Source organism: Anser brachyrhynchus (assembly GCF_964034855.1).
Source record: "Anser brachyrhynchus genome assembly, chromosome: 13".
NCBI classification, from domain to species: domain Eukaryota; kingdom Metazoa; phylum Chordata; class Aves; order Anseriformes; family Anatidae; genus Anser; species Anser brachyrhynchus.
The window spans coordinates 13,359,875-13,386,046 of NC_137708.1; the positions used below are offsets into that span (position 1 = coordinate 13,359,875).

Consider the following 26,172-nt stretch of genomic DNA (forward strand, 5'->3'; position numbering starts at 1 on the left):
GGATTTGACCCTTTACTTGACCCTTGGCACAATGATTGCCACAGAAAATGTTTCTCCCTAAAAGTTTCATAATGATATCCTAAAGATACCCCTGGCTATGCAAAAGCCCAGATTTTGGAGACTGATGGTCTTACTTAATTTTGTGAACTACTAAATATTTGCTGGCATAAACATTTCTTCTACCAGTTCTTTAAAGTTTGTTCATACAAAAAAAAAAAAAAAGGAAAAAAAGAAATGGCAGAGAAAAACTTAAAGCCTCAAGGCCACCATCAGCCCTAGGATTTGTGGTTCTCCTGAGTGTATTTTTTTAGTGTGTCTGTTCAAGCTGGTGTAGGAGATTGACTTTTAAGGTTGATGGTATTGATCTAATTCACAGCCCTATACTCATTTATCATGATTCTTTAATCAATAGTGTAGCTACTTAAGATACTAGGAGTTTGGGTCCTTATTTATCTAGATGACATTTTGATAGCACCTATATCCTCAGGGGCTCTTGTCTTTTAGGTCAGCACTTCATTTCACCTCATCCTTCCCCAAGGTGTGTAAGCAGTGGGAAGACATTAATGTCATTTGCCCCAGTATATCTTTGGGTGTGGCAACACATTTCTGACTCCTCAGCAGGTTTCTTCATCATATACATGTACAGGTCAGGTGCTGAGCTGGTGACAGCTGATATCCTTTGGGCAGAGACACACTGATTCTTAGTGCTCTCCTTCACAACACATGTAGGCCCCTTTGCTTTACTTCTAACAGAAAAAAAAAAAAGAAAAAAAAAGGAGATGTTGAAGCTTTACTAAAATATGATCCCAAGTAGGTTAGATCTCAATGTTAAGCTTACCCAAAATCTGATCCCAAGTACATTGGGCTTCAATGCTCTGTTTCCCCAGAGAGTATTCCTTCCTCGGCATCAGGGATAAGCACCAGCAGACAGCTTCCTGTCAGCCTCTTCCACAGGAGGCTCAGCTCTTCAGGATGAACCAGCTTGTCTGCAGCCCTCAGGTATCCCTGCTTTACTGTAAATGTCCTCTACTCCTGAAGTCTTACCAAAATGCATGCTAGCAATGAGATTACCACAAGCCCACACTTGTGCATCTAAGTGCAAGTTTCTCATTCAGTTATTCATTGTAAAGATCACTCCTATGCTGAGGTTTTGTTGGAATCATTATTTACTTGTTTCATTTTTATTTTTGCTTTCATTCCAGGCAGAGGCAAACGTTGGCTGACACCTGGCTTTGCAAAAGGCTTGAGCAATGCACCTACAGTAAAAGTGAGCTAGGAATAAGCAGAGACCTGCTGGTCTTCCATGCAGAAAAATAAACCCCCTCAAGCTTTGCGGCACCAAAGTTGTGTGCTGCAGCCCCAGTCCTGCTGTACAGCACCAGGTCCTCAGCTGGTGAGAAGTCAGAGAAGCTGCTTCCACGTTCACAGCTGAACACCTGGTCCCCTGCAAAGGGGCTTCAGAGTAGCTGAATTTCTTTGTCATTATACAAAATAAAGAACACAAGGGATATAAGACTGAGCTTTGAAAGTGCATCTGGCTGCATCACAAACCTCCTGAAAATTTGTCTGCTTCAAAACTGAATTCAAGTATGTAATGTATTGAATGTCTCAGACTAACACAGTAGCACCTCTCCGAGGTACAAATATCCTCCAAATTTTTCCGTGGCTAGGCCCAACCTGACCAACTGCTACCTAAGCAATTTTCTGATTGATTTCATGCAAAGCTCTTTCAAAAATTCCTCATCTCAGATCTTTTCTGAGGCCAGGGAGGAGCAGAATGGCTTCCCCACCCACCCCCCACCTCCCAAAATAAATAGGATCCACAAAATTTCAAGTCATGATAAAATGCTGTAAATTGTGGTGGGAGGTTTCTGGAAAGAAGGAAAGTCTCCAGAGACTGTTTGCATGGCTCTGTGAAAACTCACTGCATAGCCTTACGCTATGGTTTACAAGAAACTATTGTCCTACAAAAAAAAATTAAAAAGAGAGAGACGAAAATAACACACACATCTCTCAAAGCTTACTTTTATAAGTGTTAAATAACTATAATTTACAACTGTAAACATATGCACAAGGATAAATATGATTTTGGGGGTGTTGCTGTCATATTGAGCAGTATTTTGTTCTGGAAGTAATTCTACCTGTTTTGGCAAGACTCCTCAGGGAGCAGTGTTATTACAGCTGGGACTATGGGATGCCTCCCCTTTCTTCTGCTACAGACGTGTCTCCTCACTAGAGTGCAGCAACTGCACAGAATTAAGATCTGAGTGGCTGCCACTGACTTTTCAGTATGTCACCATTTTGGCTGCCTGCCACCAAAAGGTTCACCCACTAAAATGTTTCCACATTGTTCCCTGTCACTACAAAGTCTCCCTATTCCATAAACTTGTTTGCTCAACCTCACTGTGAATTATAATTTCTCCTCACAGCACGAGAAGATTGGGGATTGTCTCCGCTGGGGCCAGTCAAGTTACAGTGGCACAGTATGGTCATGCTACATCCACTCCTCACGGAAATCTGTGAACTTCAAAGTCAGTTGCATCAGAAAAATAAATGTCTTCTATTCCTTTCGAACAAAGAGCAAATATATTCAATTCCCATCAAGAGGTTTTCCCTAAACCCAATGCAATTTTTTTCTGGAAGAAATTAAACCCTGTACTCAGGTCTTCACATCCACTTCAACCTTTAAAATAGGTTTATATGGGAGAGAAGTGGTCCTTGAACCTTCTGCCGGGCTTCTATACAGAGGGGTGAATTCTACCAGCCTATTTACCCCAAGTCATTGCTTCCCAAGTCAATATAACTACAGCTGCTCCCTGACATGCAGAGAAGTGTCATCTTTAAGAAGGTCTGCAGCAGCTTGCATCTCAAAGGCAGAATAAGTAATGCGGGGTGACAGATGCTTTCATAGATGTTTTTGCATTGTAGAACTTACACAGCACATACATAAATATATCTACCGCACATGCAAGAAAGACTTTATTTACACATTTCCTTCTTGTCATATTTAATTCACACATGCACATACTCAGTCTGCTGTGTTCCAACTTGGCCAAATCCTTGTTCCCCAAACTCTATCTTCCCTCAGCACTGCAACGTCCTAAGGGCACACAACTGAGAGAAGAGGGAAAGCCTATTAAGTGATGAGGATGCAGTGTTTATAAAAATTAAAATGTGTGCCGGGTATTTGGGAAAGAAAGAAAAAAAAATCGAGAGCTGCATTGAAGTGTGCTGAATAATTTTAAAATATTAAATCAAGGCCTTAATTACTATGTCTCTAATCTCATAGAGTCACACTTCACTTTGAGGCAATTTGTGATTAAATAATAATACTTTAAGGCAAATAACAACACTTGGCACTTTTATAGTGCCTTTTGCCTAATTAGTTTGGGATTAGTTCCTTCGCATTGGGTATGGGGCTTTGAAGATATAAAGTGCTAAGTATCATTATGACCCGAGGATCTCAAAGCATTTTACCCATACGCATTAATTAAGCCTCAGAGCACTCCTATGAGGTAGGTAAGTATTTTTGTATCCCGTTTGTATTCAGCAGGCCCAAATGGAGAGAGTATTGGCCAGTGTGTTGGAGCTTGCAGACGTATTCTGCAAGCACTTATGTGCACCAGCTGCTTTCCTGGGTTGGGCTCTCCCATTGCCCCACAACCAGGAAAGTGTCCATGCGAGCACCTCACCTCCAGCCGTAAGGCTCCTGCATCAGAAGGCTGTGCTGTGATGGCTGGGCGTGCTCAGAACTGCTGAGAAATCAGATGATTACTTAGAAAAAGATAAGAGTTCATTCTACCCGCAGGAACTCCAATTAGAAAGCCATCCCTTGTTTTTGTGGTGAAAGCCTTTCAGACACGAGGAGTGAAACTGAAATATCCCAACAACTCAAATCCAAGGATTTACACAGTGGAGTCAGACAAAGTCACGGCCCCATTTCAGGCTGTATGGCCCTCAGGTCTTCTCCAGAAACAAGAGTTGCCTCTCTTGTTTGTTTCCTAAAGCTACCAGAACTCAGAGGCTGCCTAGGGATCGGAGGCTGTTAGCAAAGCAAAGAAAGGAAACTTTTTCCTTTTTAGTTCATCCATCATGAAAACATAAATCAGCAATAAGGAGCTACAGAATCTTCTTTCTATTTATAATTAATATTGTACCTGAAGCAGTCACCTGCAGAAGAAAGAAGTATGAAAGGATTTCAACTCACTTTGATAATTAAGGGTATTTAGTGTCCTTTAAACAAAGTTTAAAAAAGAGGAAATCCACAATCTGCCTGAATGTTCTTAGTTCAACAAAGTCTTTGAGTTGACAGCTAATAATTAATTAACAATGAATGGTGTCTTTCAGCCTGTCATCATGATTGACACTATCATCTTCTGAAAACTGAAAGATTTGTTAATGTGGCAGACTACAGTCTGGGAAACATTAAAGCTTCACAATTCCCACCGCTTTCAGCTAAACGCTTGACATGACAGGTTAGCTCACTCGAAACGAGGAGGAGGTGAAGAGAACAGCAGCAACCTCTGCTGGTGGAAGCACGGCTTCCCCCGGAGCGGCGATCTCGCTACAGACAGGCAGGAGAAATTAGGGATAAAGTGACCCGGCTGGCTGGGAAAATCCGGGAGCTACAAATTGCTGGGGGCCAGGTCAGCAGCCTGGGAAGCATTAAATTGTGCACTTGCCCAGTGCCGATAGCCTTTCCTGGTCTCGGTCACGGCAGGGTGCAGGCGATGCTGGCTGGGAGGGCTGCAGCAGGTGCCCTTGCCTCCACCACGACCCGGCTCCACGACTCCTGGCTCGTGCTGGCGTGTTCACCACACAAACACAAAACAGCTGCCCAAGAGTCACTGGGAGCCCATTTTTGACTACACATCTTTGTTGATTTTTTTTTTTAATTCTATTTTTAAAGACACTGCCAAAAATTATGAAGTGTGTTCTAACTTAAAATAACTGGCCTAATTAAGCTAATCAAGCAGTGGAGGGATACTCCGTTCTAGGAAACTATGAGTCCTGCTGTCTTGCCCTCTCGATATTGCTACAGTCTGCCATGGCTTCACCTTCACCTTCACCTTCTCCTCGGCCTTCCTCTCGGACTCGGCTCTTTCAGCTTAACCCTCATGACCGCATCTTTACGCTGATGAGTGCTTGTGGCTGCTCACCTCCTTGGTCTCACACCCGCAGGAGTGGCCTGACATGTTCCCTCCTCATGTCATTCAGCTTTTCACAACCCAGTTGCATCAGGAGGGACTTTTGTTTGCTTTCAGCTCCCTCCTTATTGCCATTAATAAAGTAGTTCATTTTGCTTAGTCTCTCCTGCTGTTGTGCGTGTAACAAGATCTGGGTTTCCATGCTTCCATCCCAGCCTACCTCCATTTACACCACGTCTGCTCACTCACCAAGGAAAGCAGCTCCAGTAGAACTGTGGACACCAGAATTACTCCCTTCACGAGCAGGTCATTCTCCCTGACGTTTCTCTAACAAAGTTTGCTTTTCTGATTAAAATAAATCCACTGCCACATTTCATTCTGCCTCCTATTCTTTACCTACACAAGCTCTTGCCAACTTTCTCCCAAGAAAAAAGTGTACATCAGACATTTAGACTTTCCCCATGTCTTACTCTTCTTTCTGCCTTATTCCTCTTCCTTTCCCATCAGACATAGAAATTACTTTGCTTCTGCTGACTCCTTTAGTTGTCCAGGAATTATTCTCATCCTCCTCCCATCTCTTACTTCCCTCTGCCTTCGTATGCCCAGTATTAGTGTACTCAGTCTCTGCCTGCTCACAGCTCCCCACACTGACTCTGCTTGCTTCTCCACCTGTTCGTCCATCCCGCCTTCAGTCTTCACATCCACATTTCACTGATTTTGTCTGTATAATACTTTTTCTTCTTTTTCACACAAGATCTGGTCCATCCTACTGACATCAACATTCTTCTCTCCAGCTTTCCTAATGCAATCCTTCCCCAATAGTATTTGCTCCCAAATGATGTTGCAAATACCTTTTTTGTCTCAGCTCACCTCCCCCTTTCACCCCATCATATGTTGCTGGTTTTCCCTTCCTCCTTGGGCTCTCCCTTCTGTATTATTTATGGGTTGTTTGCCTTGAGTTTCAAGGCTGTTCATGATTTAGTGACACATCCCGTTTCCTCTCATCTGCTCCCAAGATGTCAGCTCTTGTCTCCAATCAACCCTTAGCACCAAACTTCTCCATTTGCTACTTTTTGAAGTTAGGACTTTCCTTCCTTCCTCCCATGCTGTCCCCCAATAGCAGAAGCAACCTAAAACCTAATTCATTCAATTTTCCAAAATTCTCCTTTCTAATAATGTCTACAAAGAAAATGACATCAATAGGCCATTTTTTGCTCAGATCCCATCACCCAAAATACTATTTCTGCAGATTATTTCATTGCTGCCTACCAGGAATGGTCAAAATCCCTAAATGAGTCTTCTAATTGCCACAGAAATGTAAATACTAAAAAACAAATAGAACTTGTAACCAGAATAGGCATAGTACACAAAATTCATACCATTTGCTCCTCGTAGAGAAAGCTCCAGAAAGCACCTGCAAATAAACCAACAGCCCCACACGCATGGAAGGCTTACTTGCCAATATTGATGATAGACAATACTTGAGCTCCATGCACTAGTTTACCTGCTCAGACACCAACCAACCTCTTTCAGATATTCTCTATGTTAAAGTAAGAAGTGCAGGGGAGTGAAGGGGAAGAGCATTACAAGACGTCCTCCCTAATACACAGTTTCTCTGAAGAAGAAACTTAGGGAACTTTGTATTAAGTATGCTAAAAGCACTGCAAGCCAACAGATGCACATGAGTACAGCAACTTGACTTCTGTGGGACTCCTGCAAGCGCAGTCTGCTTAGTAAAGGCTTTAATTAACAACTTTGCAAAGGACAATGAGATTATAACAATTATTCACTGCAGGCAGCCTGTTTTTTCCTCCTCCAGTCTCCAGCACTTGCTTCAGCCTGCATTCCAGATAAATATTTTATTCCGTACAGGCAGAAGGTTCATTATGCAAGTGACAAAAAGAAATCATCAATTGCCATATACACAGATCCTAATGTACCTGGTTAATGTAGTTATAATATGTCACCGCAAAACATCTTGTCAGCATTTTGTAATTAAAAAAGAAAAGCTATTGCAATAATAAAGGCAATGCATTTAACGGAGACAAATATCACATGTAAGATGATCTTTCAAAGCTAAAACCAGCGTTACAAAAGCAAAGCCTTGATAACCTTACCCTGCATACTTCAGTACCCTTGAATGCTCTTTGGCCCAATAAAGTGCCCTTTTCTGCTCTACAATAGCACTATTCAGATAAGTAACACTGACCAGTCTACAGGGCTGCAACATTTTTCAAAGGACAAAAAGCATTTCTTTCCCATTGAGTCAGCAGGATATTTATTTTCTTGTAACAAAGAGTTTTCTGAACTGCTGAGAGATTTGTCAAAACGGAATCACAAGTGATATATTAAACAACCAGAGGGGAGAACTTATTAGGTATTAAAAGAGAAAGCTTTAAGTTTACAAGTAAGAATAGGACTGTGTACTTGACTTTGTAAATTCTCTGTTAATGAGAAATCAAACATGAAAGGCAAACATTTAATCTACAGTAAATTCAGCCATTTAAATCATAGCCACTCACAGTCCTACTGTCTTACACTTCATAATACGCTGTAAAGGGCAACTAGCAGGGCATAAACACGTGCCTGCTTAGTGCTCGGGAATATGCTGCAGTTATTTAAATACAAGTTATCAAACCACCAGAATGAACTTTATATTAACAAAATGCCAGCTCCCTCCTCTGCAATCTAGCCCATAATAAAAGGCAGGCCACTGAACAGATCCCAGTGGTTCCTGGAGCAAGACAACACCTTTCCTTTTCCAAGGACAAGCCGTGCTCACAAGCCTGGAAAGTCTCATTGCCTTCCTCTGGCCCTATGAGTCCTGGGCAGTTAATTGCAATTGCCCAGAAGAGCTACAACACTCATTAACAGCCTAGTGTTTAAGGCAATATTCAAGAAGGGAAGATGGTTTTACATACCCACAGGCCAATCACCATATCAAATCTGGTTGTCCTACACCCCAGATTCCAGCCATTTAGCCATTGTGTGAAAGGGAAAGGAGAAAACTTCTGCTTACTCCATCAGCCTCTGTCACCTCCAGTACTTTAGTATGTGACAACACAGGACATGCAATAAAGCGAGGACTTCTTTGCTGTATACACTGGTCTGACACCAGTGCCTTCTTGCTGCCACATCTCCAGATCTACAACTCTCAAGAGAAATAGGATTAAGATTTGCTCATTCTCAAGATTTTCCAACCAACTAAATTAGGTATCTCCCGGCTCAGCCAGCCCTCTCTTAGAGCCCACTGGAAGGGATCGAACTTTCCCAGGACATCCTAAAGGCCCCAGGTGTCTGGCCACAGCGGTGGATTGCCCCCCAAGAGCCACACATCTCAGCATTCAGTGCTGGCTCTCCTCTGATGACCTTGATATTTCTTATATACAGCAGAGTGCTGGAAAGGACCTCCTGGGTAAACACACTGATAAAATCATAGTACAGGAAGACATCAGAAAGCCATTTAGCTCATTGCTCTATCCATGGTGAGATCAACTGTACGGATGGTATTTGCTCTTACTGATCTCCAGTGATGTAGACATCACAGCTTTCCTGATAGTCTCTCTCCAGGTTTTGCTGTCATTTCCATACATAATGTTTTGTTTTTTTTTTCTTAGTATCTAGCTTTATTATTATTATTATTAGCTACAATTTAAGGCCATTACTTCTTGCTCTATCTCCATGGACAAAAAAAAAAAATTAATAATAAAAACAAAGTCCATGAGCAATAGCACACTTGCTTAGAGTATTCTACATAAACAAAAATAATTCACTTACTTTCTTCCAAATTCGAGTTATTATCTGTAACACAGAGTTTTTTTAGAATTAAAACTTCTTGTTTTCAAAACAGGGAGTATGTGGTAATAGAACATAAGAAACTGAGCATTTCAAGAGAGAGATTTTGGGGAGATATTCATGAAGAGGAGAAATACAAAAGTTGATTCAAACTCTGTCCTCATATTTGCTATTCACTTAACTACTGATGTTAAATAAATCCAAATGCCTAAAGATAGTAAGGGGGCAAAATTAGTTTAGAGATAGAGGGGAAGATTAGCAACAACAGTTCTGTTATGGTTCTTGATTTGAACAATTCTTTTTACTCAACATTAAAATGGGACTTACCCCCACCATTTCAGAATTTCAGTCTCCACGGTTGAACCATGTCCTGGACTATCATGCACTAACACAATTATCCTGCAGGCAGTCAAATACAAGTTTTCATCTCCTTCCTATTCATCTCTCATGCACATCCACAAGAACACATGGTGCTCCTTGCTAATTCGGTATCCTCCAGCACAAGCAGTTCTTCATCCATTACTGCAATCAAGGCCGATGCTGGAGGATAAAACACAAAAAGGAAAAATAGTGCAGGAACTCTAGGAGAGCCGGTCTCTGCTGTGAACACATATTGAATAACAGGAGCAATATATTGGTATCTATTGTAATCCGCCCATGGCTAGAACAGCTGAGTGATCCCTGTTATATGTATATTTTCAGGGTTTTATGACTTTAGGAAGAGCATATATAAGAATACCTAGAGGATTTCAACCCATCAAAGATTCATCTAATAATGTATCAGGATGTGGCAGTTGGAAACATTTCTCTACTGGGGACTCCGTCTGTCCTAGGTGCTTTACTTGCTCTAATAATGCTTCCTGTAAGAAACCACTTGTTTTCTTCAGTCTTTTTTTTTTTTTTTTAAATCTAACATGTCTCCATAGCAGCAGAAAGTTAATCTTTAATTGATGAATGCAAAAGCTTAGACAAACCACAAACGCACAATTCAGCATGTCAGGCTTACAAAGGAAGTTCTGGTTCTATCAGGTTTCTACACCATATACAGCTGCAACATTGGCTTATATTACTAATCACTTGCAGTATTTGTGTCTTGGGTTGTAACAGATGGTGTTTGTGAGGCATGCAAAAGCTTCAGATAGCCAAATGGTACAGCAGTTGAGATAAGGAAAAAAATCCTCAAAACAAAATACCCATCCCTACTGTGGAGGCTGGAATGTGAGCAGTGTTTAAATTATTCCTAGTCTCTGCAAGCGCATTAGATTTACAGACTCTTAACCCTAAATAGGACTAGATTCAATCTTTCATATTTCGTTACCCCAGTAAATCAGCAAAATGGCAGCTAACAGACCTGGAGTGCAGCAACACATGACAAAGCACAACACAGAAGTTCCATTCCTGATTGTTGGAGAGGCCTGGGCCCCAGGTTATACCAGTACAAATCCAGTGTAGATCATAGATATTATTGTAACATCTCGGTTCTGATGACAAAAAGTGGTACCTCGTATGCTAAGGTACTTGAAAATTCAACATGATGCACCGTGAATTCAATCTGGCCTTTATTAGATGCAGTGAACAGCTCAGCTGTGGACAGCAGTGATATCTATGAGATAGAAGCTTTCATGGCCTGTATTTTCACATCTGCAAACAGTAGCACAGGAAGGATCCACCTGGCCAAGATGGATCTGTTATTGCAATGCTCAGTCTTCACACGGAGGTGCATGAGGCATCTGTTTGTAGCTATTTGGTCCTTAACCCTTGGATATGTTATCTGCAAAGTGTTCGAGGAGTCTGTAGCGGCCCAATAAGCTGTAACTCTCAGTTCAGAGCCATTGGCAGGTAATTTAAGGGGAGTCCTATGAATCTCCCTCTCTGGGGAATCATTTTCAGCCATGATCTTTTTTGCCCATATGCTGACGTGGCTTAATAGACATGGAATGAGTGAAGGACAACATGCACCTTCACACTGGCACTTAACTTACTGACATCTCAGGAGATCTCCCAGCAGTTTCACATGTTTAACAAAGGAAGAAAGATGCCAGAGCCCAGGGCAGCTGCCAGTCAAGACTACAGAGGCTTGTTTTGAGAGGAAAGAATAAAGACAACAGAACTAATTTCTGTCATATACTTACTGGATTCAAGTCAACAGTAGATCTTTCTAATAGCATTCTCAAAAAAAGCGGTAATTAAATTATGACTGTTTGCCCATTGCCTTTGGTTAAGTAAAGATCATTCAGCAACAAAGCATGAGTATTAGATATTAGGGAAAAAAAGACACCTCATAAGTTAAACTTGTAGTTGAATTTGTACTTTTTTGGACAAGAAAATAGCCCTGCCCCAGTTTCTATCATTCATTCTTTTTCTTACTTTTCCATTAAAAAACAAGTACAAAACAAAGATTATTTTTAGTTCCTTCAATTAAATAAAAATAAAAATGTTAGCTCTTTAAAAAATAATTTGGAAGAAACTGTATTTTTGTTGTTGTTTTTTTAATAAAACTTTTAGAAGACAGTCTGACTGTGGCTAGATACCATTAAGCAGAGCTGAATCCCATTATATTGAGCACAGCTGGGCTCACTTCTCTCTTCTAAGAGTTGTTAGCACTGAAATACCAATCTGTGTTGTTTTTTAAACACTTCCAACATATAGGCTGCAGATTCTCTCACTGTTGGTTAGTACGCTTAATTTTATGGTGATATTCATGCCTTTGCTTTAAAAGCTGCCTAGTTCTGTTTAAATGATGATAATATTTAAGCACAACGGTAGCCTGAAAAGCCTTTATGACAGATTTTCATGACCTTGACATGCAGCAGCATTGACATTTATTACAGGTGATACCTGGATGGTATTTTTGATATCCCACCATCAAATTCTGAACCACTGAAGAGAAAAAGATCTTGCTATTACTCTTCATTGAAGCAGGACAGGTTCCATAGAGGGAAGCTCCAAAACATCACCAATTAAATCTTGTTGCTGCAGAAGACAAAGCAGAGAGAATGAATATAGCATTAAAATAAAAAATAAAATTATATTAAATGAAAAGTGCCTGACTGGGCCATTTCAGATAATGCACAGCCAAAGTGGCATGCACCATTCACTCAGGAGGTGTATTAGCACCCAAGAAAACAGACATCATCACATCTTTGTTGTAGTAAATCTGCAGTAGTCACCGGCCCAGATAGTCAGCACTTGCTTTTTTTTTTTTCCTCAGCATGTCAGGCTGATACCAGTAATCTGATGCTTCTCTGAGTGCTTTCAGAGGGCATGATCCTGAAAGAAGCAAGTGTTTTCTCAGGTATTCTCTCACAGAGGACAGAACAGAGTTGAGATAAACCTCAGCGCCGCACATAACAGGCACATGACTTAGCTCTATTTGCTTCTGCCATACGATAAAATTATGAGGAAGCCAATGCAAGCAGAAGAAAAGTGACTGAGTGTACATAGCCAGAGGGGCACTCCAGAAACCTAACACCTATTCCTGGTTGTACCAGAGGCCTAATGGATAACCTCACAAGAGTCACCTCTTCTCTTCCACAGGTCTTCTATTTATCTCACTATAAAATGATAGCACAAGTCAACAGCACTTTTTTGTTGTTGTTTTGTTTTTTAAACCATCACCAGTTTAAACACAGCACCTTACAAGGATTTACTTGTTCCCTCACAATGCACAACACAGCTGTGGGCAGAAAAATCAGAGGCAGCACTGTCAGACAGGCAGAGAGGCAAGTGTTAGTACTACCTACTCTGCATCAAGCTTCGATGTGTGCATTTAATTGGCCACTTTCATCCGGCTCCTTCCTGATCCTTTTTGTTCCACAATAATCAGAATACTTTAATGGTGGATCAGGCAACGCTTTTGTCAGTTGTGTTCTCTACTGGTACCATTAACAACAGAGTTAATATAACAAATTTGGTTGAAGATCTCTCTACTTGAGGAGCTGAATGAGGAATTAACCTTCTGCCACAGGAATACACCAGATATTGAACCTGAGGTTGCTGGCACTAGAAGTGGAAAGCCTGAACTAGAGGCCTTCCTGCATGGCAGCCATCTTGCAGAATGGCATTTTACGTACAGTAATCACTAGAGATGTCAAAATCACATGCTACAGTAATGCAAGCTGCATTTATTTTCAGCATTATTAGGCAAAATCCCGGGTCCACTTGATTTCTATTAATGGGTAAAGAAGGAAGCTGTTTCTCAAATAGGCAATCAGTCTTGCTAAAGTACATGAGCATAAACTGAATCAGAGCTTCAGAAACTCACTTCACATTTTATGTAAAAATAGAAAAAGTAATATATGCAATACAGCCATTAAAATGCATGTGCATTTGTGTGCAAGTTCTCTTTCTTCTCTTCCTTTCCTTCCCAGCTTGATAACTATATTGTTGATAGGAATAAAATATCAGCCTTTACTTGTACACATACCCAAGATCTTGTAAGTCATTACAACGTGTTTTTGAGATTTGCCACTTCACTGCTCTATAAAAAGCTTCCTGAAAAAGTATTAACAGATGGCCTCTTACTCTCTGAGACTGTTCGCAATACACCAGATGGCAACCTGAAAGAGAAAATCCAACTTACATTTTCAAAACTGAAAGAAATGTGACAATATCCTCACAATAAATATACAGCATGAAGGTAGCAATAAATGATCCGTTTGAAGCAAACTGGCTTTCTTTATTTAAGCACTGAATCCAGCCCTCATTTTATAACATATTGCAGAATGTTTCATATTCAATGCTGGAAGTAATTTCTGATGCAAGCAGAAAGTTTGCTTTAAATGAGCAACAGATTTATGAGAGGCAAGGTTATTTGAAAGAGAAAAAAAAAAAAAAAAGGCCAGTAGCCTTGGGGGTTAAGATTTTGTATACTGGATCCCTGGTATAGAGCTAGTCAGTAGGTTGCAGCATTTTTGCTATCAATGTTAGAAGTATTAAGTCCACCTTGCCAGTCAGGGTTTTGTTAGTGGAAGGTAATAACTGTTCCAGATACTTACTACTTTCTAGCTTTCTGATTCACCTGCTACACAGCCGCTTAACTCAGCTTATGAGAACTGGAGAGCCCTGCTAAATACAGTCAACCATCCTCCATGTTCTTAGATGTTCTTTGAGGCTGTGGCTATCATTTAGATTCATCAGGTTGTCCTTCAGATAGAGGGAGTAACCACTAAAGTACAAGGACCACTGATGGGTTTAGAGATGTTTTCCAGCACGCATCAGGAAACTGAGAAACAGACCTTTGTGCTTGTATAGTTTTAGTACAATGGGGCTTCTCCTTAGATAAAGCTTTGATGAGTCACTGCGATTTCAGTAATATCCACTTAAGTTGTGATCCTGTTCCCAAGGACAAAGCCCCAAAGGATTCTGAAGAGATTGAAAGGGGAGGACGGGTACATTTCCAACTATCTCAACACAGTGGGTCAGTAATTGTTCCTAGCAAGCTCACTTTTCATGTGAGGACACACCTGGAATGCCCATCATTTTCCTCTTCCAAATCTTCTCTGAAGAGGTACCTAAAGACTGGCAGTGGAAATATAAATGCCTACACCTGCTTTCATAAAAATACAGGGTTGTCTTTTGTGCCATCAGGTTTTAAGCAGAATTCCCCATTGAAGTCAATATGCCATAAGCACAAAACTGCCTGTAAGACAAATTATAAAATTACGAATCAGACAGCTGTCCTATCATAGCCCACAAAAGGAAACGATTTCTATAAAACTGCTATTTATTATTAATAATATAAAATATTTATAATTATACCAGATGTATGAAAATTGTCACAGAGAGAATCTCCCTCTTAGCTCTCTCATTGGCAATGAGCCCATTTTCACAAGCTATAAACAATAACAAAAATAACTCTACAGAGATAAGATAATAATGGGACTAATGCTGGGCTTTCTCTGTAAGTATGCCATCACGTAGCCAAAAGACCTTTTTTCTTGGTCCGAGACAGTAAAGCGTATAAGCCATTTAGAGAGTTTTAGGGAAGAGGCAGGAAATCTGCTAAGTTCTAGCCTTTTAAAGTCAACTTTAATATGCTTACAGATTTCACCTGGAGGTGCAACAACTGTTCTCCTAAAAACAAACAGTATTAGCTGCTTGTTAATATTGTACAACTTTATGGATCTACAGTCTAATCAGAAAATAATAATGTTAAAAGCTATACTGTACAAAAATTAATCTTCAGGAGAACACAGGATAAAGCAGCATCGCGATGTTACTATTGGTACTGTTTTTTGTTGTTGCAGTTTTTGGTGGTTTTTATATATAAATTATATATATATATTTATTTATTTATTTATAAAGGTTTTTTCAGCTCTTATTCCAGAGAAAGTCACCAGCGTGATGCTCAAGTAGCAGTATTTAAATGACCTTTTGTATCTGGCAAGAAAATCATTGTCTTAGGATCTTGAGCTTGCCCCATTTGCAAAATTAAAGTATCAGATCCCCCTGGATTTATTACTCATTAAATGGCTATTCATGGTACGAGCTTACTTTATCCAGTTCTCTCCTGGCACTCTTCATCTTCTGGAACAAGGCCACCTCCTCCCCTTGTAACACCATAGTAATGCACATCTCCTAATTGCACTACTGCCCCTCTCTAACTACCACACTGCTTGCAATCCCCTTGAAGGGTTCAGAAACATTTCTAGGAAAGGGACCAGTGATTGTGTTACTTTCACCTGCCTTCTTCATGTAGGTGCTAGGTTCACAAGACTAAATCCATCTGAGGTCACACTCTCCTTCTTACTCTGGCACTCCCCTAACTCTTTGGTGAGCTACATCAGGAAAAAGACAAGTTTTTGTTGGGTTAGCAAGCCAAAAGAGCTCCCAAAGAATCAGACATGCACCAACAGAAGGGTGAGGGCAGATCCAGCCAGCTGTGAAGAGCTTTAGAAGGTTAAAAAAGCTTTTTTAGCAGCACACACAAAACCTCCCCAACAATGGCTTGTGCAGTGTCTAGCGCAACTGGGCCCGTATCCAGCTAGAGGCTCCAGACCCAACTGAGAGCTGGAGATGTGAAACACTGAACATTTTGGAATAAGGAAACCACATGGCACCACTGAAACTAGAAATCTACGTTTGCCATTTGAATGACACAAAGTCAAGTCTGCTAATCCCAGTGGCCTTCATGGAGTCACACCAGCACAGAACTTGATTTACTTTATGAAAGTGGTTAAAAAAATTTCCCATTACATTTCCTTTTCCCTACTCATTCAATCATCAAATGCACAGAAGTCCTTTCTACCCCACGGGCTGAGGTTTCCTTTTAAAGCTGACTGAATGACAGGGCACAACAGAAGATGACGGCCTGTCACCATTCACTTCTGGAGCTGGCAGGCTTGGGTTGAGTGCTTTGCCAATGTACAAGCTCCTGAAGCAGAGATGCCAGACCCTAAGAGAGGATAAAGCAGCAATACAGTTCTAACTCCAGTCAGTGACTGCCGTCTGTAAAGATCTTTTTGCCTTGCTGGTGCTAAACAGGGAGGTGCTGGTATCACACCAAATGGGTCAGGGTTACTGATCACAAGGCTTGAAGTAATTTGCAAGTTGGCCGCAAGAGGTCAGCAGTTCTGCAGTCTGAAGGCTGGCTAAAAAGATATATATATTTTTTATTTTTATTTTTTTTTAAAGGACACCACTTTTCATGCTGATCACAGTTCCAAGTGTGACTGTTATTAGTAACATCCCTACAAAACTAAATACCAACTCCCAAACTCATTCCCATTGTCTTGCCTGTAACATTTCCAAAGCATAATCCTCTCTTAAACCCAGTCAGCTTTAGACTAATGCATTTTGTTGGTCCAACACAGAAAGTTTCCTGTGTTTGCAGTCCACAACAGGTGCCCTACTGACCTGGCTTTACATTGTTAAGTCGTCCATTCAAGTTATGCTGAGTGTTGCTTAACGCAGACGTGCTTTTATATTCCCCCTGTACGAGTTTCTGAGAACCTGCCTGGACAAGATAGCAACCAGCTTGTATTGAGAAAGCATCAACAAGTCTCCATGTTATTCTTTCTTACACTTCTCCTGAATTTACAGGGAAGGAAAAGATAAACAAACAAACAAAACCCAATAACCATCACTCACAGCCCAACTGCAGAATTCAGCTGGATTAACTCTTTTGCTCTGTTTGGAGCCCGGCTCATGCAAAACCTGTGTTAGATATTACAACCACCTTCACGCCTATTTCAGACATTTTCAGAGTGCAAGGAGCTTGGTAAAGTCTTGGGAGCGTGGACTGATGGCAGGCCTGTCACTCTTGATTGCCATTAGGTTGAGAATGGCTTGTGTCTCTCACCCTAATATTATTCATTAGAATTACACTGTTCATTACAGCTGTTAATATTTTACATTTTTGAAATAATAGGTCTGATTCCACTCTTACTCAGTGTTGCATAAATCACAAAGTAGCTTTCACGTGTAAAACTGGTGGGAGGGAAGGAATAAGAACTTGTGTAAGGGGACTATTGAAATGCCTTGGCCTAGGTTTCTTCATGCAGGAAAAAAAAAAATCAACTTAGCTGAGACGAGAATGCTGGGAAGCAGCGATTTCTCCTTCAGAAAGAATTAGAGCACAGCTCTTAGGAGTGCAGCATTTAAATAAGAATCAGCGTTTTAGCTGGAGACAAATGCACTAATCATGGTCATGAACACAGCTGAACTAAATGTCTCAGCAAAGCCACTCAGTGATGGCATTAGTCACGATAAAGGAAATGAGTGTTTTCAGGATAGGACACACTCAGAGAATACAAACAGAATCTTTTGTGCTTGCTTCTATGGAGGGATGATTTAGAGTATGTATTTAAACAACTTGCTGCTAAAATAACAGCACAATTCAAGATATCCTTTAAAGAAATGTGTCTGGAAGAGAAAGAGTTGCTCCATAAATTGTTTTCTAATTGTCCACATGACCACTGCCTCTATTGCTGCACAGGAACAGTTCAGCAGAAAAAAGAATGGAAGGAATACAGGAACAATAAGGATTATTTTTAAAATAAATCGAAAAAGAAATCTGTATTTTACCTCTGAGCATTTCTAAGCTTATTCTTTATTTAAAAAGTGACTATTCTATACCCTATGAAGTTGTAAGGACATGACAAATAGGACTTTGAGCCTATTTGTAAAGCAATCTACTTTTAACCACCTCTGCTTCACACACTGATCTTTTCTTCCAAGCACAGTAGCCAGCACTGGGTGAAAAAAACACCAATGCAACTGAATAGATTATACACAGATTTAGCAGTTAAAAAAAAAAAACTTTTTTAAGGTACATATTGCATGGAAATGTACATCTCATCATTACATAAGAACAAGTTATATCAAAATGGTGATAATTTTTTATTGTATAAAATTTGGAAGCACTACTTTCAATGTTTCTAATAACATAAAAAATAGACAAAAGAAGCATTCAACTACTCTGTGCGACACATCTCAGTGAATTCCAGCTGATGATGATGATTAACCATATCAGAAGTCTTCATTTCAAATGCAAAATAAAATAATATATCTAGTGGTAGCTAATATCCCACAGCTTTCGGGTTTTCTGTCTGCTTGTTCCTTGATGTGTTACTGACCTCTAGTCGAGGAGCTCTGGAATTACAGGGCACAGCCTCTCCCACATGCACAGATAACATCTGAAGCATTTTTACAAAATCCTTACAAAGTGGAAAGCTGAAGGACGTTTGCCTCCTTTTAGCTGTGGTCATGAGCCAAAGCCTGGAGGTGCAACACAAAGCATAGACAAGCACTATCTGTAAAGCTGATGGAAGGTTTGTAATAGGTTTGGGTGAGAGATTTAGTGTGGGAACATGACATGTCTTTGCTTCCTAGTTTTCAGTTTTAATGTCTTGTGACTCATTTAAACCTCTCTAGTGAAGTGAGAGGTTATTGATCTGCGATCAAGTACAGGAAAAAACTTTGAGAAATCCAGAACTGGCTACTATTTCAAACTAATAAATGAAGTGGGGTGGGGAAGCAGGGAAAGAGGAAGGTGGGAGCTTTATCAGGCCTAATGAGCATAGAAATTCAAGTATTTTATTACTATCAAAGTGCCCAAAACTACAAAAGTCCTTATGTGAACAACTGACCTGAAAATACAGTAAGACAGCATTTTTCTAGCAGAAATCTTAGTAACATTTAGTTTGTCAAATACAGCAGTCAAAATTCATTTAAAATGTTTTACTTCTACAATTACAGAGGGCGTGGACTTCAAACTAAACTGAAGAATAACACAACAGCTTGGCTCTGCATCTAAACTAACCACAGAACATACACAGGTGACATAGTTCCTATAAAGTGGTGAATGAAGGTGTTCAGGGATGCTCTGAGCGTCGGTTGCTCAGGGCAGGAGTAGGTGGCTCTCTCCTGTTCACTGTCTTCCCATGCTTGGTAGCACTTACACTAGGACGCACATGCCATGTTTCTTGCTTGCAGTTGTCTAACACTGATTCTACAAAGCATTTTAAGTGTGCTAGCAAAGTTTAAGTGTTTTTCTTAATAGGAACGTGCATTAGTGCATAGTTTAGTAGTTGACTAGGTCAACTCCTATCTGTATTCAATAAACAATGGGTAGCATCTATTTCTTCCACAAAGTGATTGACAAAAAAAATCCTTAAATGAACCATCACTTACAAGTGCAGTGATAAATTCTGATCTCATTTGTATGGGTTTAAATCAGAAACAATGTCACTGCTTTAATGGAGTAACACGGAGTAAGTATACAACACAGCACTCGGTGAAAATACCTAGACTAGCTTGGAAAAGAAAAAATGCAGACAAGAGTAACATTTACAGAAGCAAATCACCCTTAAAGGAGATGAGGGTTTGCAAATTCTTAAAATATGAAGATCCATTTAAAGCAAACCTATCACAGCTTCCCTGTCCAGTGCTATACCTCCAAAATAAATAGCTTTAATCTGTGCTAATCTTATTTCAGCAAAGAAAAGCTAAAGCTAGGAACAAGAAAATGATTATACTATCAAGTTCAATAAGGCAATCTATTTGTTTTTAACATCTCTGACCCTGATTTTGTTTAGTAAAACAAGGTATCTGAATTTTCCAGCAGAGTAGATAAAGGAAAATGATGAGTATCCCACAGCTGCATGTAATGAGGGCTCCCTAAGTAATGGATCACATCCTTCTTGCTGTGAAATATTCAAGAGGGCTTGAGTAAAGAGAACCATTTCCTTCAGCACAAGATCAAACTCGCTTTGAAAACAGGAAAATGTGGGAAATATTAGGATAGGCTGTAGGTTCAATCAAGGATAGATATTATACACTTCATACCTGCCAAGATTTGTCTTCTAGGAATTATATCCTAATTCTATTACCAGCAAAATATTTCAGAAAAGGCTCTGTTCTTTAAAGCTGCAACAGCAGACGGAGATTAAAACAAACTTTTTTTTGCAAACACGTGATTAATACTTGTCCTTCTATGAGGCAATTTGTTGCAAGAACAAGCACTGCTTAAAAATTCACTGCAGTTCTCCGGGCAGGGGAAATATTTCTTTGACTCTGCAGGGGTTGTGCAGTGTGGCTTTCCAGGAAGGAGGAAAGGGAGGAGTTCCTTCAGACAGCAGGACGAGGGTAAGCCTCTGAGGCAGTACAACAAAGCAGGATTTGGGAGTTTGGAGGGGGCTGAAGATGGGAGATGGAAGAAAAAGCTGCTGCTCTGTTTTTCAGAGATGAATTACTACCAGTCTTTTTCAGTTCAGCACCTTTTCTTTATAGTAGTGTCTCCTCTACTCAGCCTACTTCATGTTATCTGTAGACCACATTCAGAAAGCTTTGGAGAGGCGCAAACAGCCTGGGGTTAAAAGCACCAGATAAGGAATCGATGTCCTTTTAGATCCGTGTCTGTTCACAGCTCATCTGACCTTGAGTAAAGGAATTTCAGCTTTCTAGCCTGGAGTTCTCTGTCTGTAAAATGGGAATAATCTCCCTGACTGCCCCTCTCTGCTTGTTTAGTCTGAAAGCTGGGCACAGATATCACTGTTTTTTGAGCACTTGAGTACAGGCCAAAACTTTCAACACTGCTACCATGAATTTGTGGAGCTGGATAAAAATAAGACTTTTTAATACCATGAGAAGCTGCACTAATTGGGATTTTCCCATCACTTTCTTGTTGACAATATTTTGACGTTTCCCTGCAAGACAAGCTATTTTTAAAAAAATCTGTTTTAGAAACTGGAACTAACATTACTGAAATGTAGTCATTTCATTTTGACAGAAGACTTTTGGTCAAGATCTTTTGCTTTGATTTTATTATTTTGACAAAGCAATTGCATTCTCATTTGTTATAATAAAGTTTTATAGTATGTCCAAAATTATACAATATAATAAAAACTGAAATGATGAAATTGAAGTGAAGGTCCCCAATCTTATCAAAACAAGTTTTCAATAAAACTGTCAACAAAACAGTATGTCTACATAAAATTTTGATTTAACTAAATAAACATTTTCCTAACAAAAAAAAAAACCAACACACCTGCAGCCAGATGATATTCAGAGAGCTCTTTATAATTTCTTCTAATGATTAATAAGCAAGACTTCGTTCAGAAAACTTGCACCAAAGTTTCAACTGCACTTGCAGCCCAACACGACCCTGAAACATGACTAAATTCTGACTTCATTTGTGTCCACTAAGCACCTTCAATGGTCTGCACAGGAGGAACCCAGCCCAGAATTCTGCTGAACATTCAGTGCAGGCTGGCCACGGAGTATGTTCAAACAGTTAGGAATATGTAATTGCTCTTACATGGTAAGGAGGGAACCAGGAATCTTCAACACAGCACATAACATACCAGAAATGAAAGACTTCTTGATTCTGCTACTGCATCAGGACTAAAAGAAAAGAGCAAGGTTTTAAATACATGGATAATGCCAAATAGACTGTACTTAGTACAAAAATCACAATACGGTGTCCAGAGGTAGGTTTACAAAAGTGCTTCAGAAATGAATCCAAAGAACTTGTGCAGTCAACACATGTACAAAGCTTACAGATGTTATACTTGAAACATGAAAATAAATAAGGGCAGAAACAGAAAGGCCTGAGTAACTACTAGATTCTGCTATGCCTAAAATCAGAGAGATAAAATACTTCCTTTTTGAGTCCTGCTCTCTTTAGATTTCTGTTCTATTTTCTTGCTGGATCCTAATCTTTCAGATCACGACTTCATATCTGATTTCACTGTTCATTACATCTTACTGTTCTTTTCCTCTCTGCTGCTTCAGTCTATTATCCCCACTCCATGTCCAAGTGCACATACAGAAATATCAGACTTTGTCATTTTCTCTTGCTTACTCAAAGCTCCATTATAGTTCTTCTTGGGGCCTTCACACACTGCTGGATAAAAATGTTCTACGACTCAGCATTGAACCAGGTGTTAATGAGAGAGGGCAAAAGGCTCTTTGCTGCTTCATATGGTAGATCCTGACATTGGTAGTCTCTCTCCTTTCATAAGCAGAACTCCCACAGGCTTCAAAAGGAGATCTGCACACATAGGCAGAGAAGAACATTGGAGTCAAGATCCACCCATGCAGATCTGAAGATAATTTTCATTAGCTATGAAGTCAGTCAAACACAGAGGCATAAAAAGTTTTGACAGTCATCTCAACTTGGCTGGGAGTTTCTGATGTGAAGAGCAAGGAGGTCTATAGCCTAGAAAACTGTAAGTGCTGGAAAACCTAGTTACCAAGAGGGTAATTCCATTCTTTATGTAGCGTTTCACATTTGAATGCTAAGTACCCATTAGAGAAAAAAGAAAAAAAAAAATCCTTATTCAACTAAGGATCTCAGTTGCAACCACTTCCCAAATACGATCTGAAATTGCCTCTAACCTAAAGGGCTGAACTGTAAGCTGACTGCAGTGCTCTACAGAAGCTGGGTCTGACCACAACATTACAGCCACTTCACCAACGGTGATAATGTGTTTTGTTTTGTTTTCTGATGGGGAGCAATAACACGGAATTACAAAAAATCCTCATTAGAGGCAGCATGCCTATATCCCATCCCTCATGCTGTGGAACACGCATTCCAGTAGGGGACTCCACTTGACCAACAGAACCCAGCAGCAAGTCACTAGTATATAATTAACATGCAACAGTGATTAATTAGCAGCATCCGACCAATAACCAGGACATTCAGCTGCGTTTGCCTGTCTCACAACACAGGAACATTTGCAACTCGCAGACAGCTATTAATTCAAAACATACCCTATTTCCCCCAGCAAGTGCAGAGCACAGGCCAAAGGGGGGATTCCAATCTGTTGCACAGCACAGTATGCAGCAACAACATTTCCATACACTCCAGCGTGCACAGCATGCCTGAAATTAGACCTAAATCCTTCCTTTGCAAACAGCAAGCCGTAAACATTCGAGTAGAGTGTTACAGAGAACACCCAAATACACGGCCATCTCCCTTTCTGAAGGATTCCTACTACTTCTGCTTTGTAGACAGTTTTTTCTTTTAGACCACTGTACATCTATACACTAGGAACAGTACCATGAGCTATGATTGACTGATGTATGGCTGGTTAAGGACGAAGATTTTAAATCCATTGCTTAATTGCTCCTGTACATTAACTTATTAACAGAGGTCTGTTTATTAACTCTGCTTTGTGCCAAGTGCTTACGATGGCTACTCTAGGGTCCCCAGAGGGAATCTCTCCATACATGTACCACAGGTACCGATTCCTGCTGATGCAGCATCATGCTGTTCTTCCAGCTGTTCTGGTGCCACCCAGAGAAATAGGGTCAACCCTGGCATCTAATTTGTTTCCTGATGCTTGGCTTGCATCCTCCTTCCCTCTAGAGAGGGCACTGTTCACAGGAGCACTTCATTTTTATTGCTTCCAGTAGAAGCAGTATCTTGGTTTAAGAAACATTAATTCTCCCTTTGCCTCTGCTGCTTCTGCATTTGTCTCAACCAATTTCACAACAAAACTAACTCACGCACTTGCAGTTGCAAAGCTTTTTCACTGCTATACCTCACCCATGTCCAAAAAACCATTAGGCCTCAACTCAGCAGCAGACAGAAGGCAACTGCTTGCTAGGTGGACTGCAGCTCTGCTCCGTGGCTTGTGCGATTACTCAGCAATGTCCTTGCTCTGAGCATGTGGATACCAGTCCTGATTCACTGCCTGTCAGAGACAATTCTGTTTCATGTTTCCCTAAAACACTACTACATTTTGATTAAGGAAGGTCAAGGATAGCTTTTCCCTTCCAATATAAAGAAAAAGACTTGAGGAAAAAAACACTCATCACCTTCCACCAGGACTTTTATCTCCACTTGAAAAATTAAATTGCCTGAAGTGATGGGAGGCATAGGGAACAGGATGTACAAGAATGTTTTCATGCAAATAAGTTCCTAAAATTACAGCATGAAGATAAATTTAAGTCCCCAAATGAGTATTTTCACAGGTGTTCTAGCAGAAGAACAAAACACAACGCTCAGGCAGCCAAGTCTAAGACAATACCAATTTGCCAGAGCAATTTTAAATGTATATTGTGTTACTGACCTAGCATACCAGATACTTAGATTAATCCTTAACGCTTCAATACATCCAAAAAAATAACTTTTCCAATATTTGATTTTCCTTTGAAGGAAAGAACGTCAAGGATATAATTAGCTCTAGCTGCAGACTCCAAATCTTTGCCTGGCACCACTGTCAATAAAACACATCTTCAACCAGTGTGAAATTGGTATAGCTACATTGAGCCTGCTACACACAGCTGCAGTATTTCACACAGCTGAGGATCTAAGTGTACATGCATAAGTGAGGGAAAGATATGTTTTCATCAGGATTAATAATGCTGCAGAACACAGAGCATCTCGGGCCGAGTAAAACAAATGACAAGTTCATAAGAAATATATTCTTCTAATTGAGTTTAAGGCACTAAATAACTGATGTCTTCTAACAGAATCAGATTCATGGAGGGTATCTCTACATTAATTAGGAGTTAGACTGTCACATGGATTTTAATGAAATAAAGTTATGTCTACGGCTTCTCCAGGATATTAAAGTCAATTTATCTGAGGAAGACAAGTAATGGCTGGCTTTTTCTTTTCACAGGAATTGGAGGAACAGTTCATTGAGGAAGGCAGCAGGAGTTAGCAGTCAGAACAAGCTCCTATCTGCTAAGGTAAGATTCTGGAATTCTGAAAGCCTCGGTCACCAAAATGGAATTAAAGAAATCCAGCAGGCTGATAGAACAAATTACTGCCATCACACTAGAGCAGAGTGTACCTCATGGCAGTGTGCATGACGTGCAGGTAGGGCTTAGATATAATATTCACCAAAAATATTTTTCTGAGCTACAAGCTCCCAAAAATGCTGACCTTAATTCACGTGGTCACATGGAAATGTACTTACCAGCATAATCTTGGGCAACTACTGCTCCACATCTTGCATTGCTAAACAACACACTAAAAACTTAGTTCTAAGTGAAAGGCTTTTATCCATCTTAGTGCAAATCAAGACTGCCAAACGCCACCTAGCATTTAAGAAAGCAAATATCCAAGTTTCCGTCACTGGAGATGAGAAGTAACAGGACATGACAACCCTTAAGTATGCTGAGCAGTTCAACTACTAGACGCCAGCAAGCTACAAAAGCTAAAGGTTTCCATTTATTTTCACCTGTGGGGCCTCTTTGGACTGATCCTCACTACAAACCACAGAGGAGCATACTGGTGTTACCTCAACCCCTCGGTCTTATTCAGTGTTTCAGTGACGAAAGCACTCACTTCATATACATGAATTCAAAATTCAGATCCCCTCCTATAAGGGGGAAATCTCCAAGTAATTCTTTTCAAAATAAAAGCTTTAAATTTTTGAATGAAACATGAAATTTCCCTTTTAGTTCTAGTCCAGGCTGATGACAGCAGGCACCTCAGTTCCTCATTGCTACCAAACATCTCCTTGATTACTCCCGCTCCAAGTCTCTTAACTAAAGTAGATGGGATCTTCTTACTGACACGCATTCTCTGCACAGCCTTTCAAGTACATTTTTTTTTCTTTTCCCACCTTTCACAGCAGTTTCAGCATAGACGTTTCTTTTTCAGTCACTAGAGCACAGAAGAACATGATGTTTCACACAATGGACTCCATTCCGTGTGTGTTCTTTGCAGATGTGTTTTCAAATAAGAACGCAACATGAATGCAAAAGTATTTTCACTGACTACTTCAGTGTAATAACGGCTGAAACAAGACAAAAGCATTAGCCAGTG

At 40.1% G+C, this 26,172-nt stretch overlaps 1 long non-coding RNA gene across 1 annotated transcript; it reads left to right on the top strand.

The window, feature by feature from the left end:
• The first annotated feature begins 582 nt into the window (after positions 1–582).
• On the top strand, positions 583–4,425 carry LOC308177198. The gene is made up of 3 exons (XR_013938940.1): positions 583–725; positions 888–999; positions 1,203–4,425. It is a non-coding gene; the product is annotated as an uncharacterized lncRNA (long non-coding RNA).
• The last annotated feature ends 21,747 nt before the right edge of the window (positions 4,426–26,172 follow it).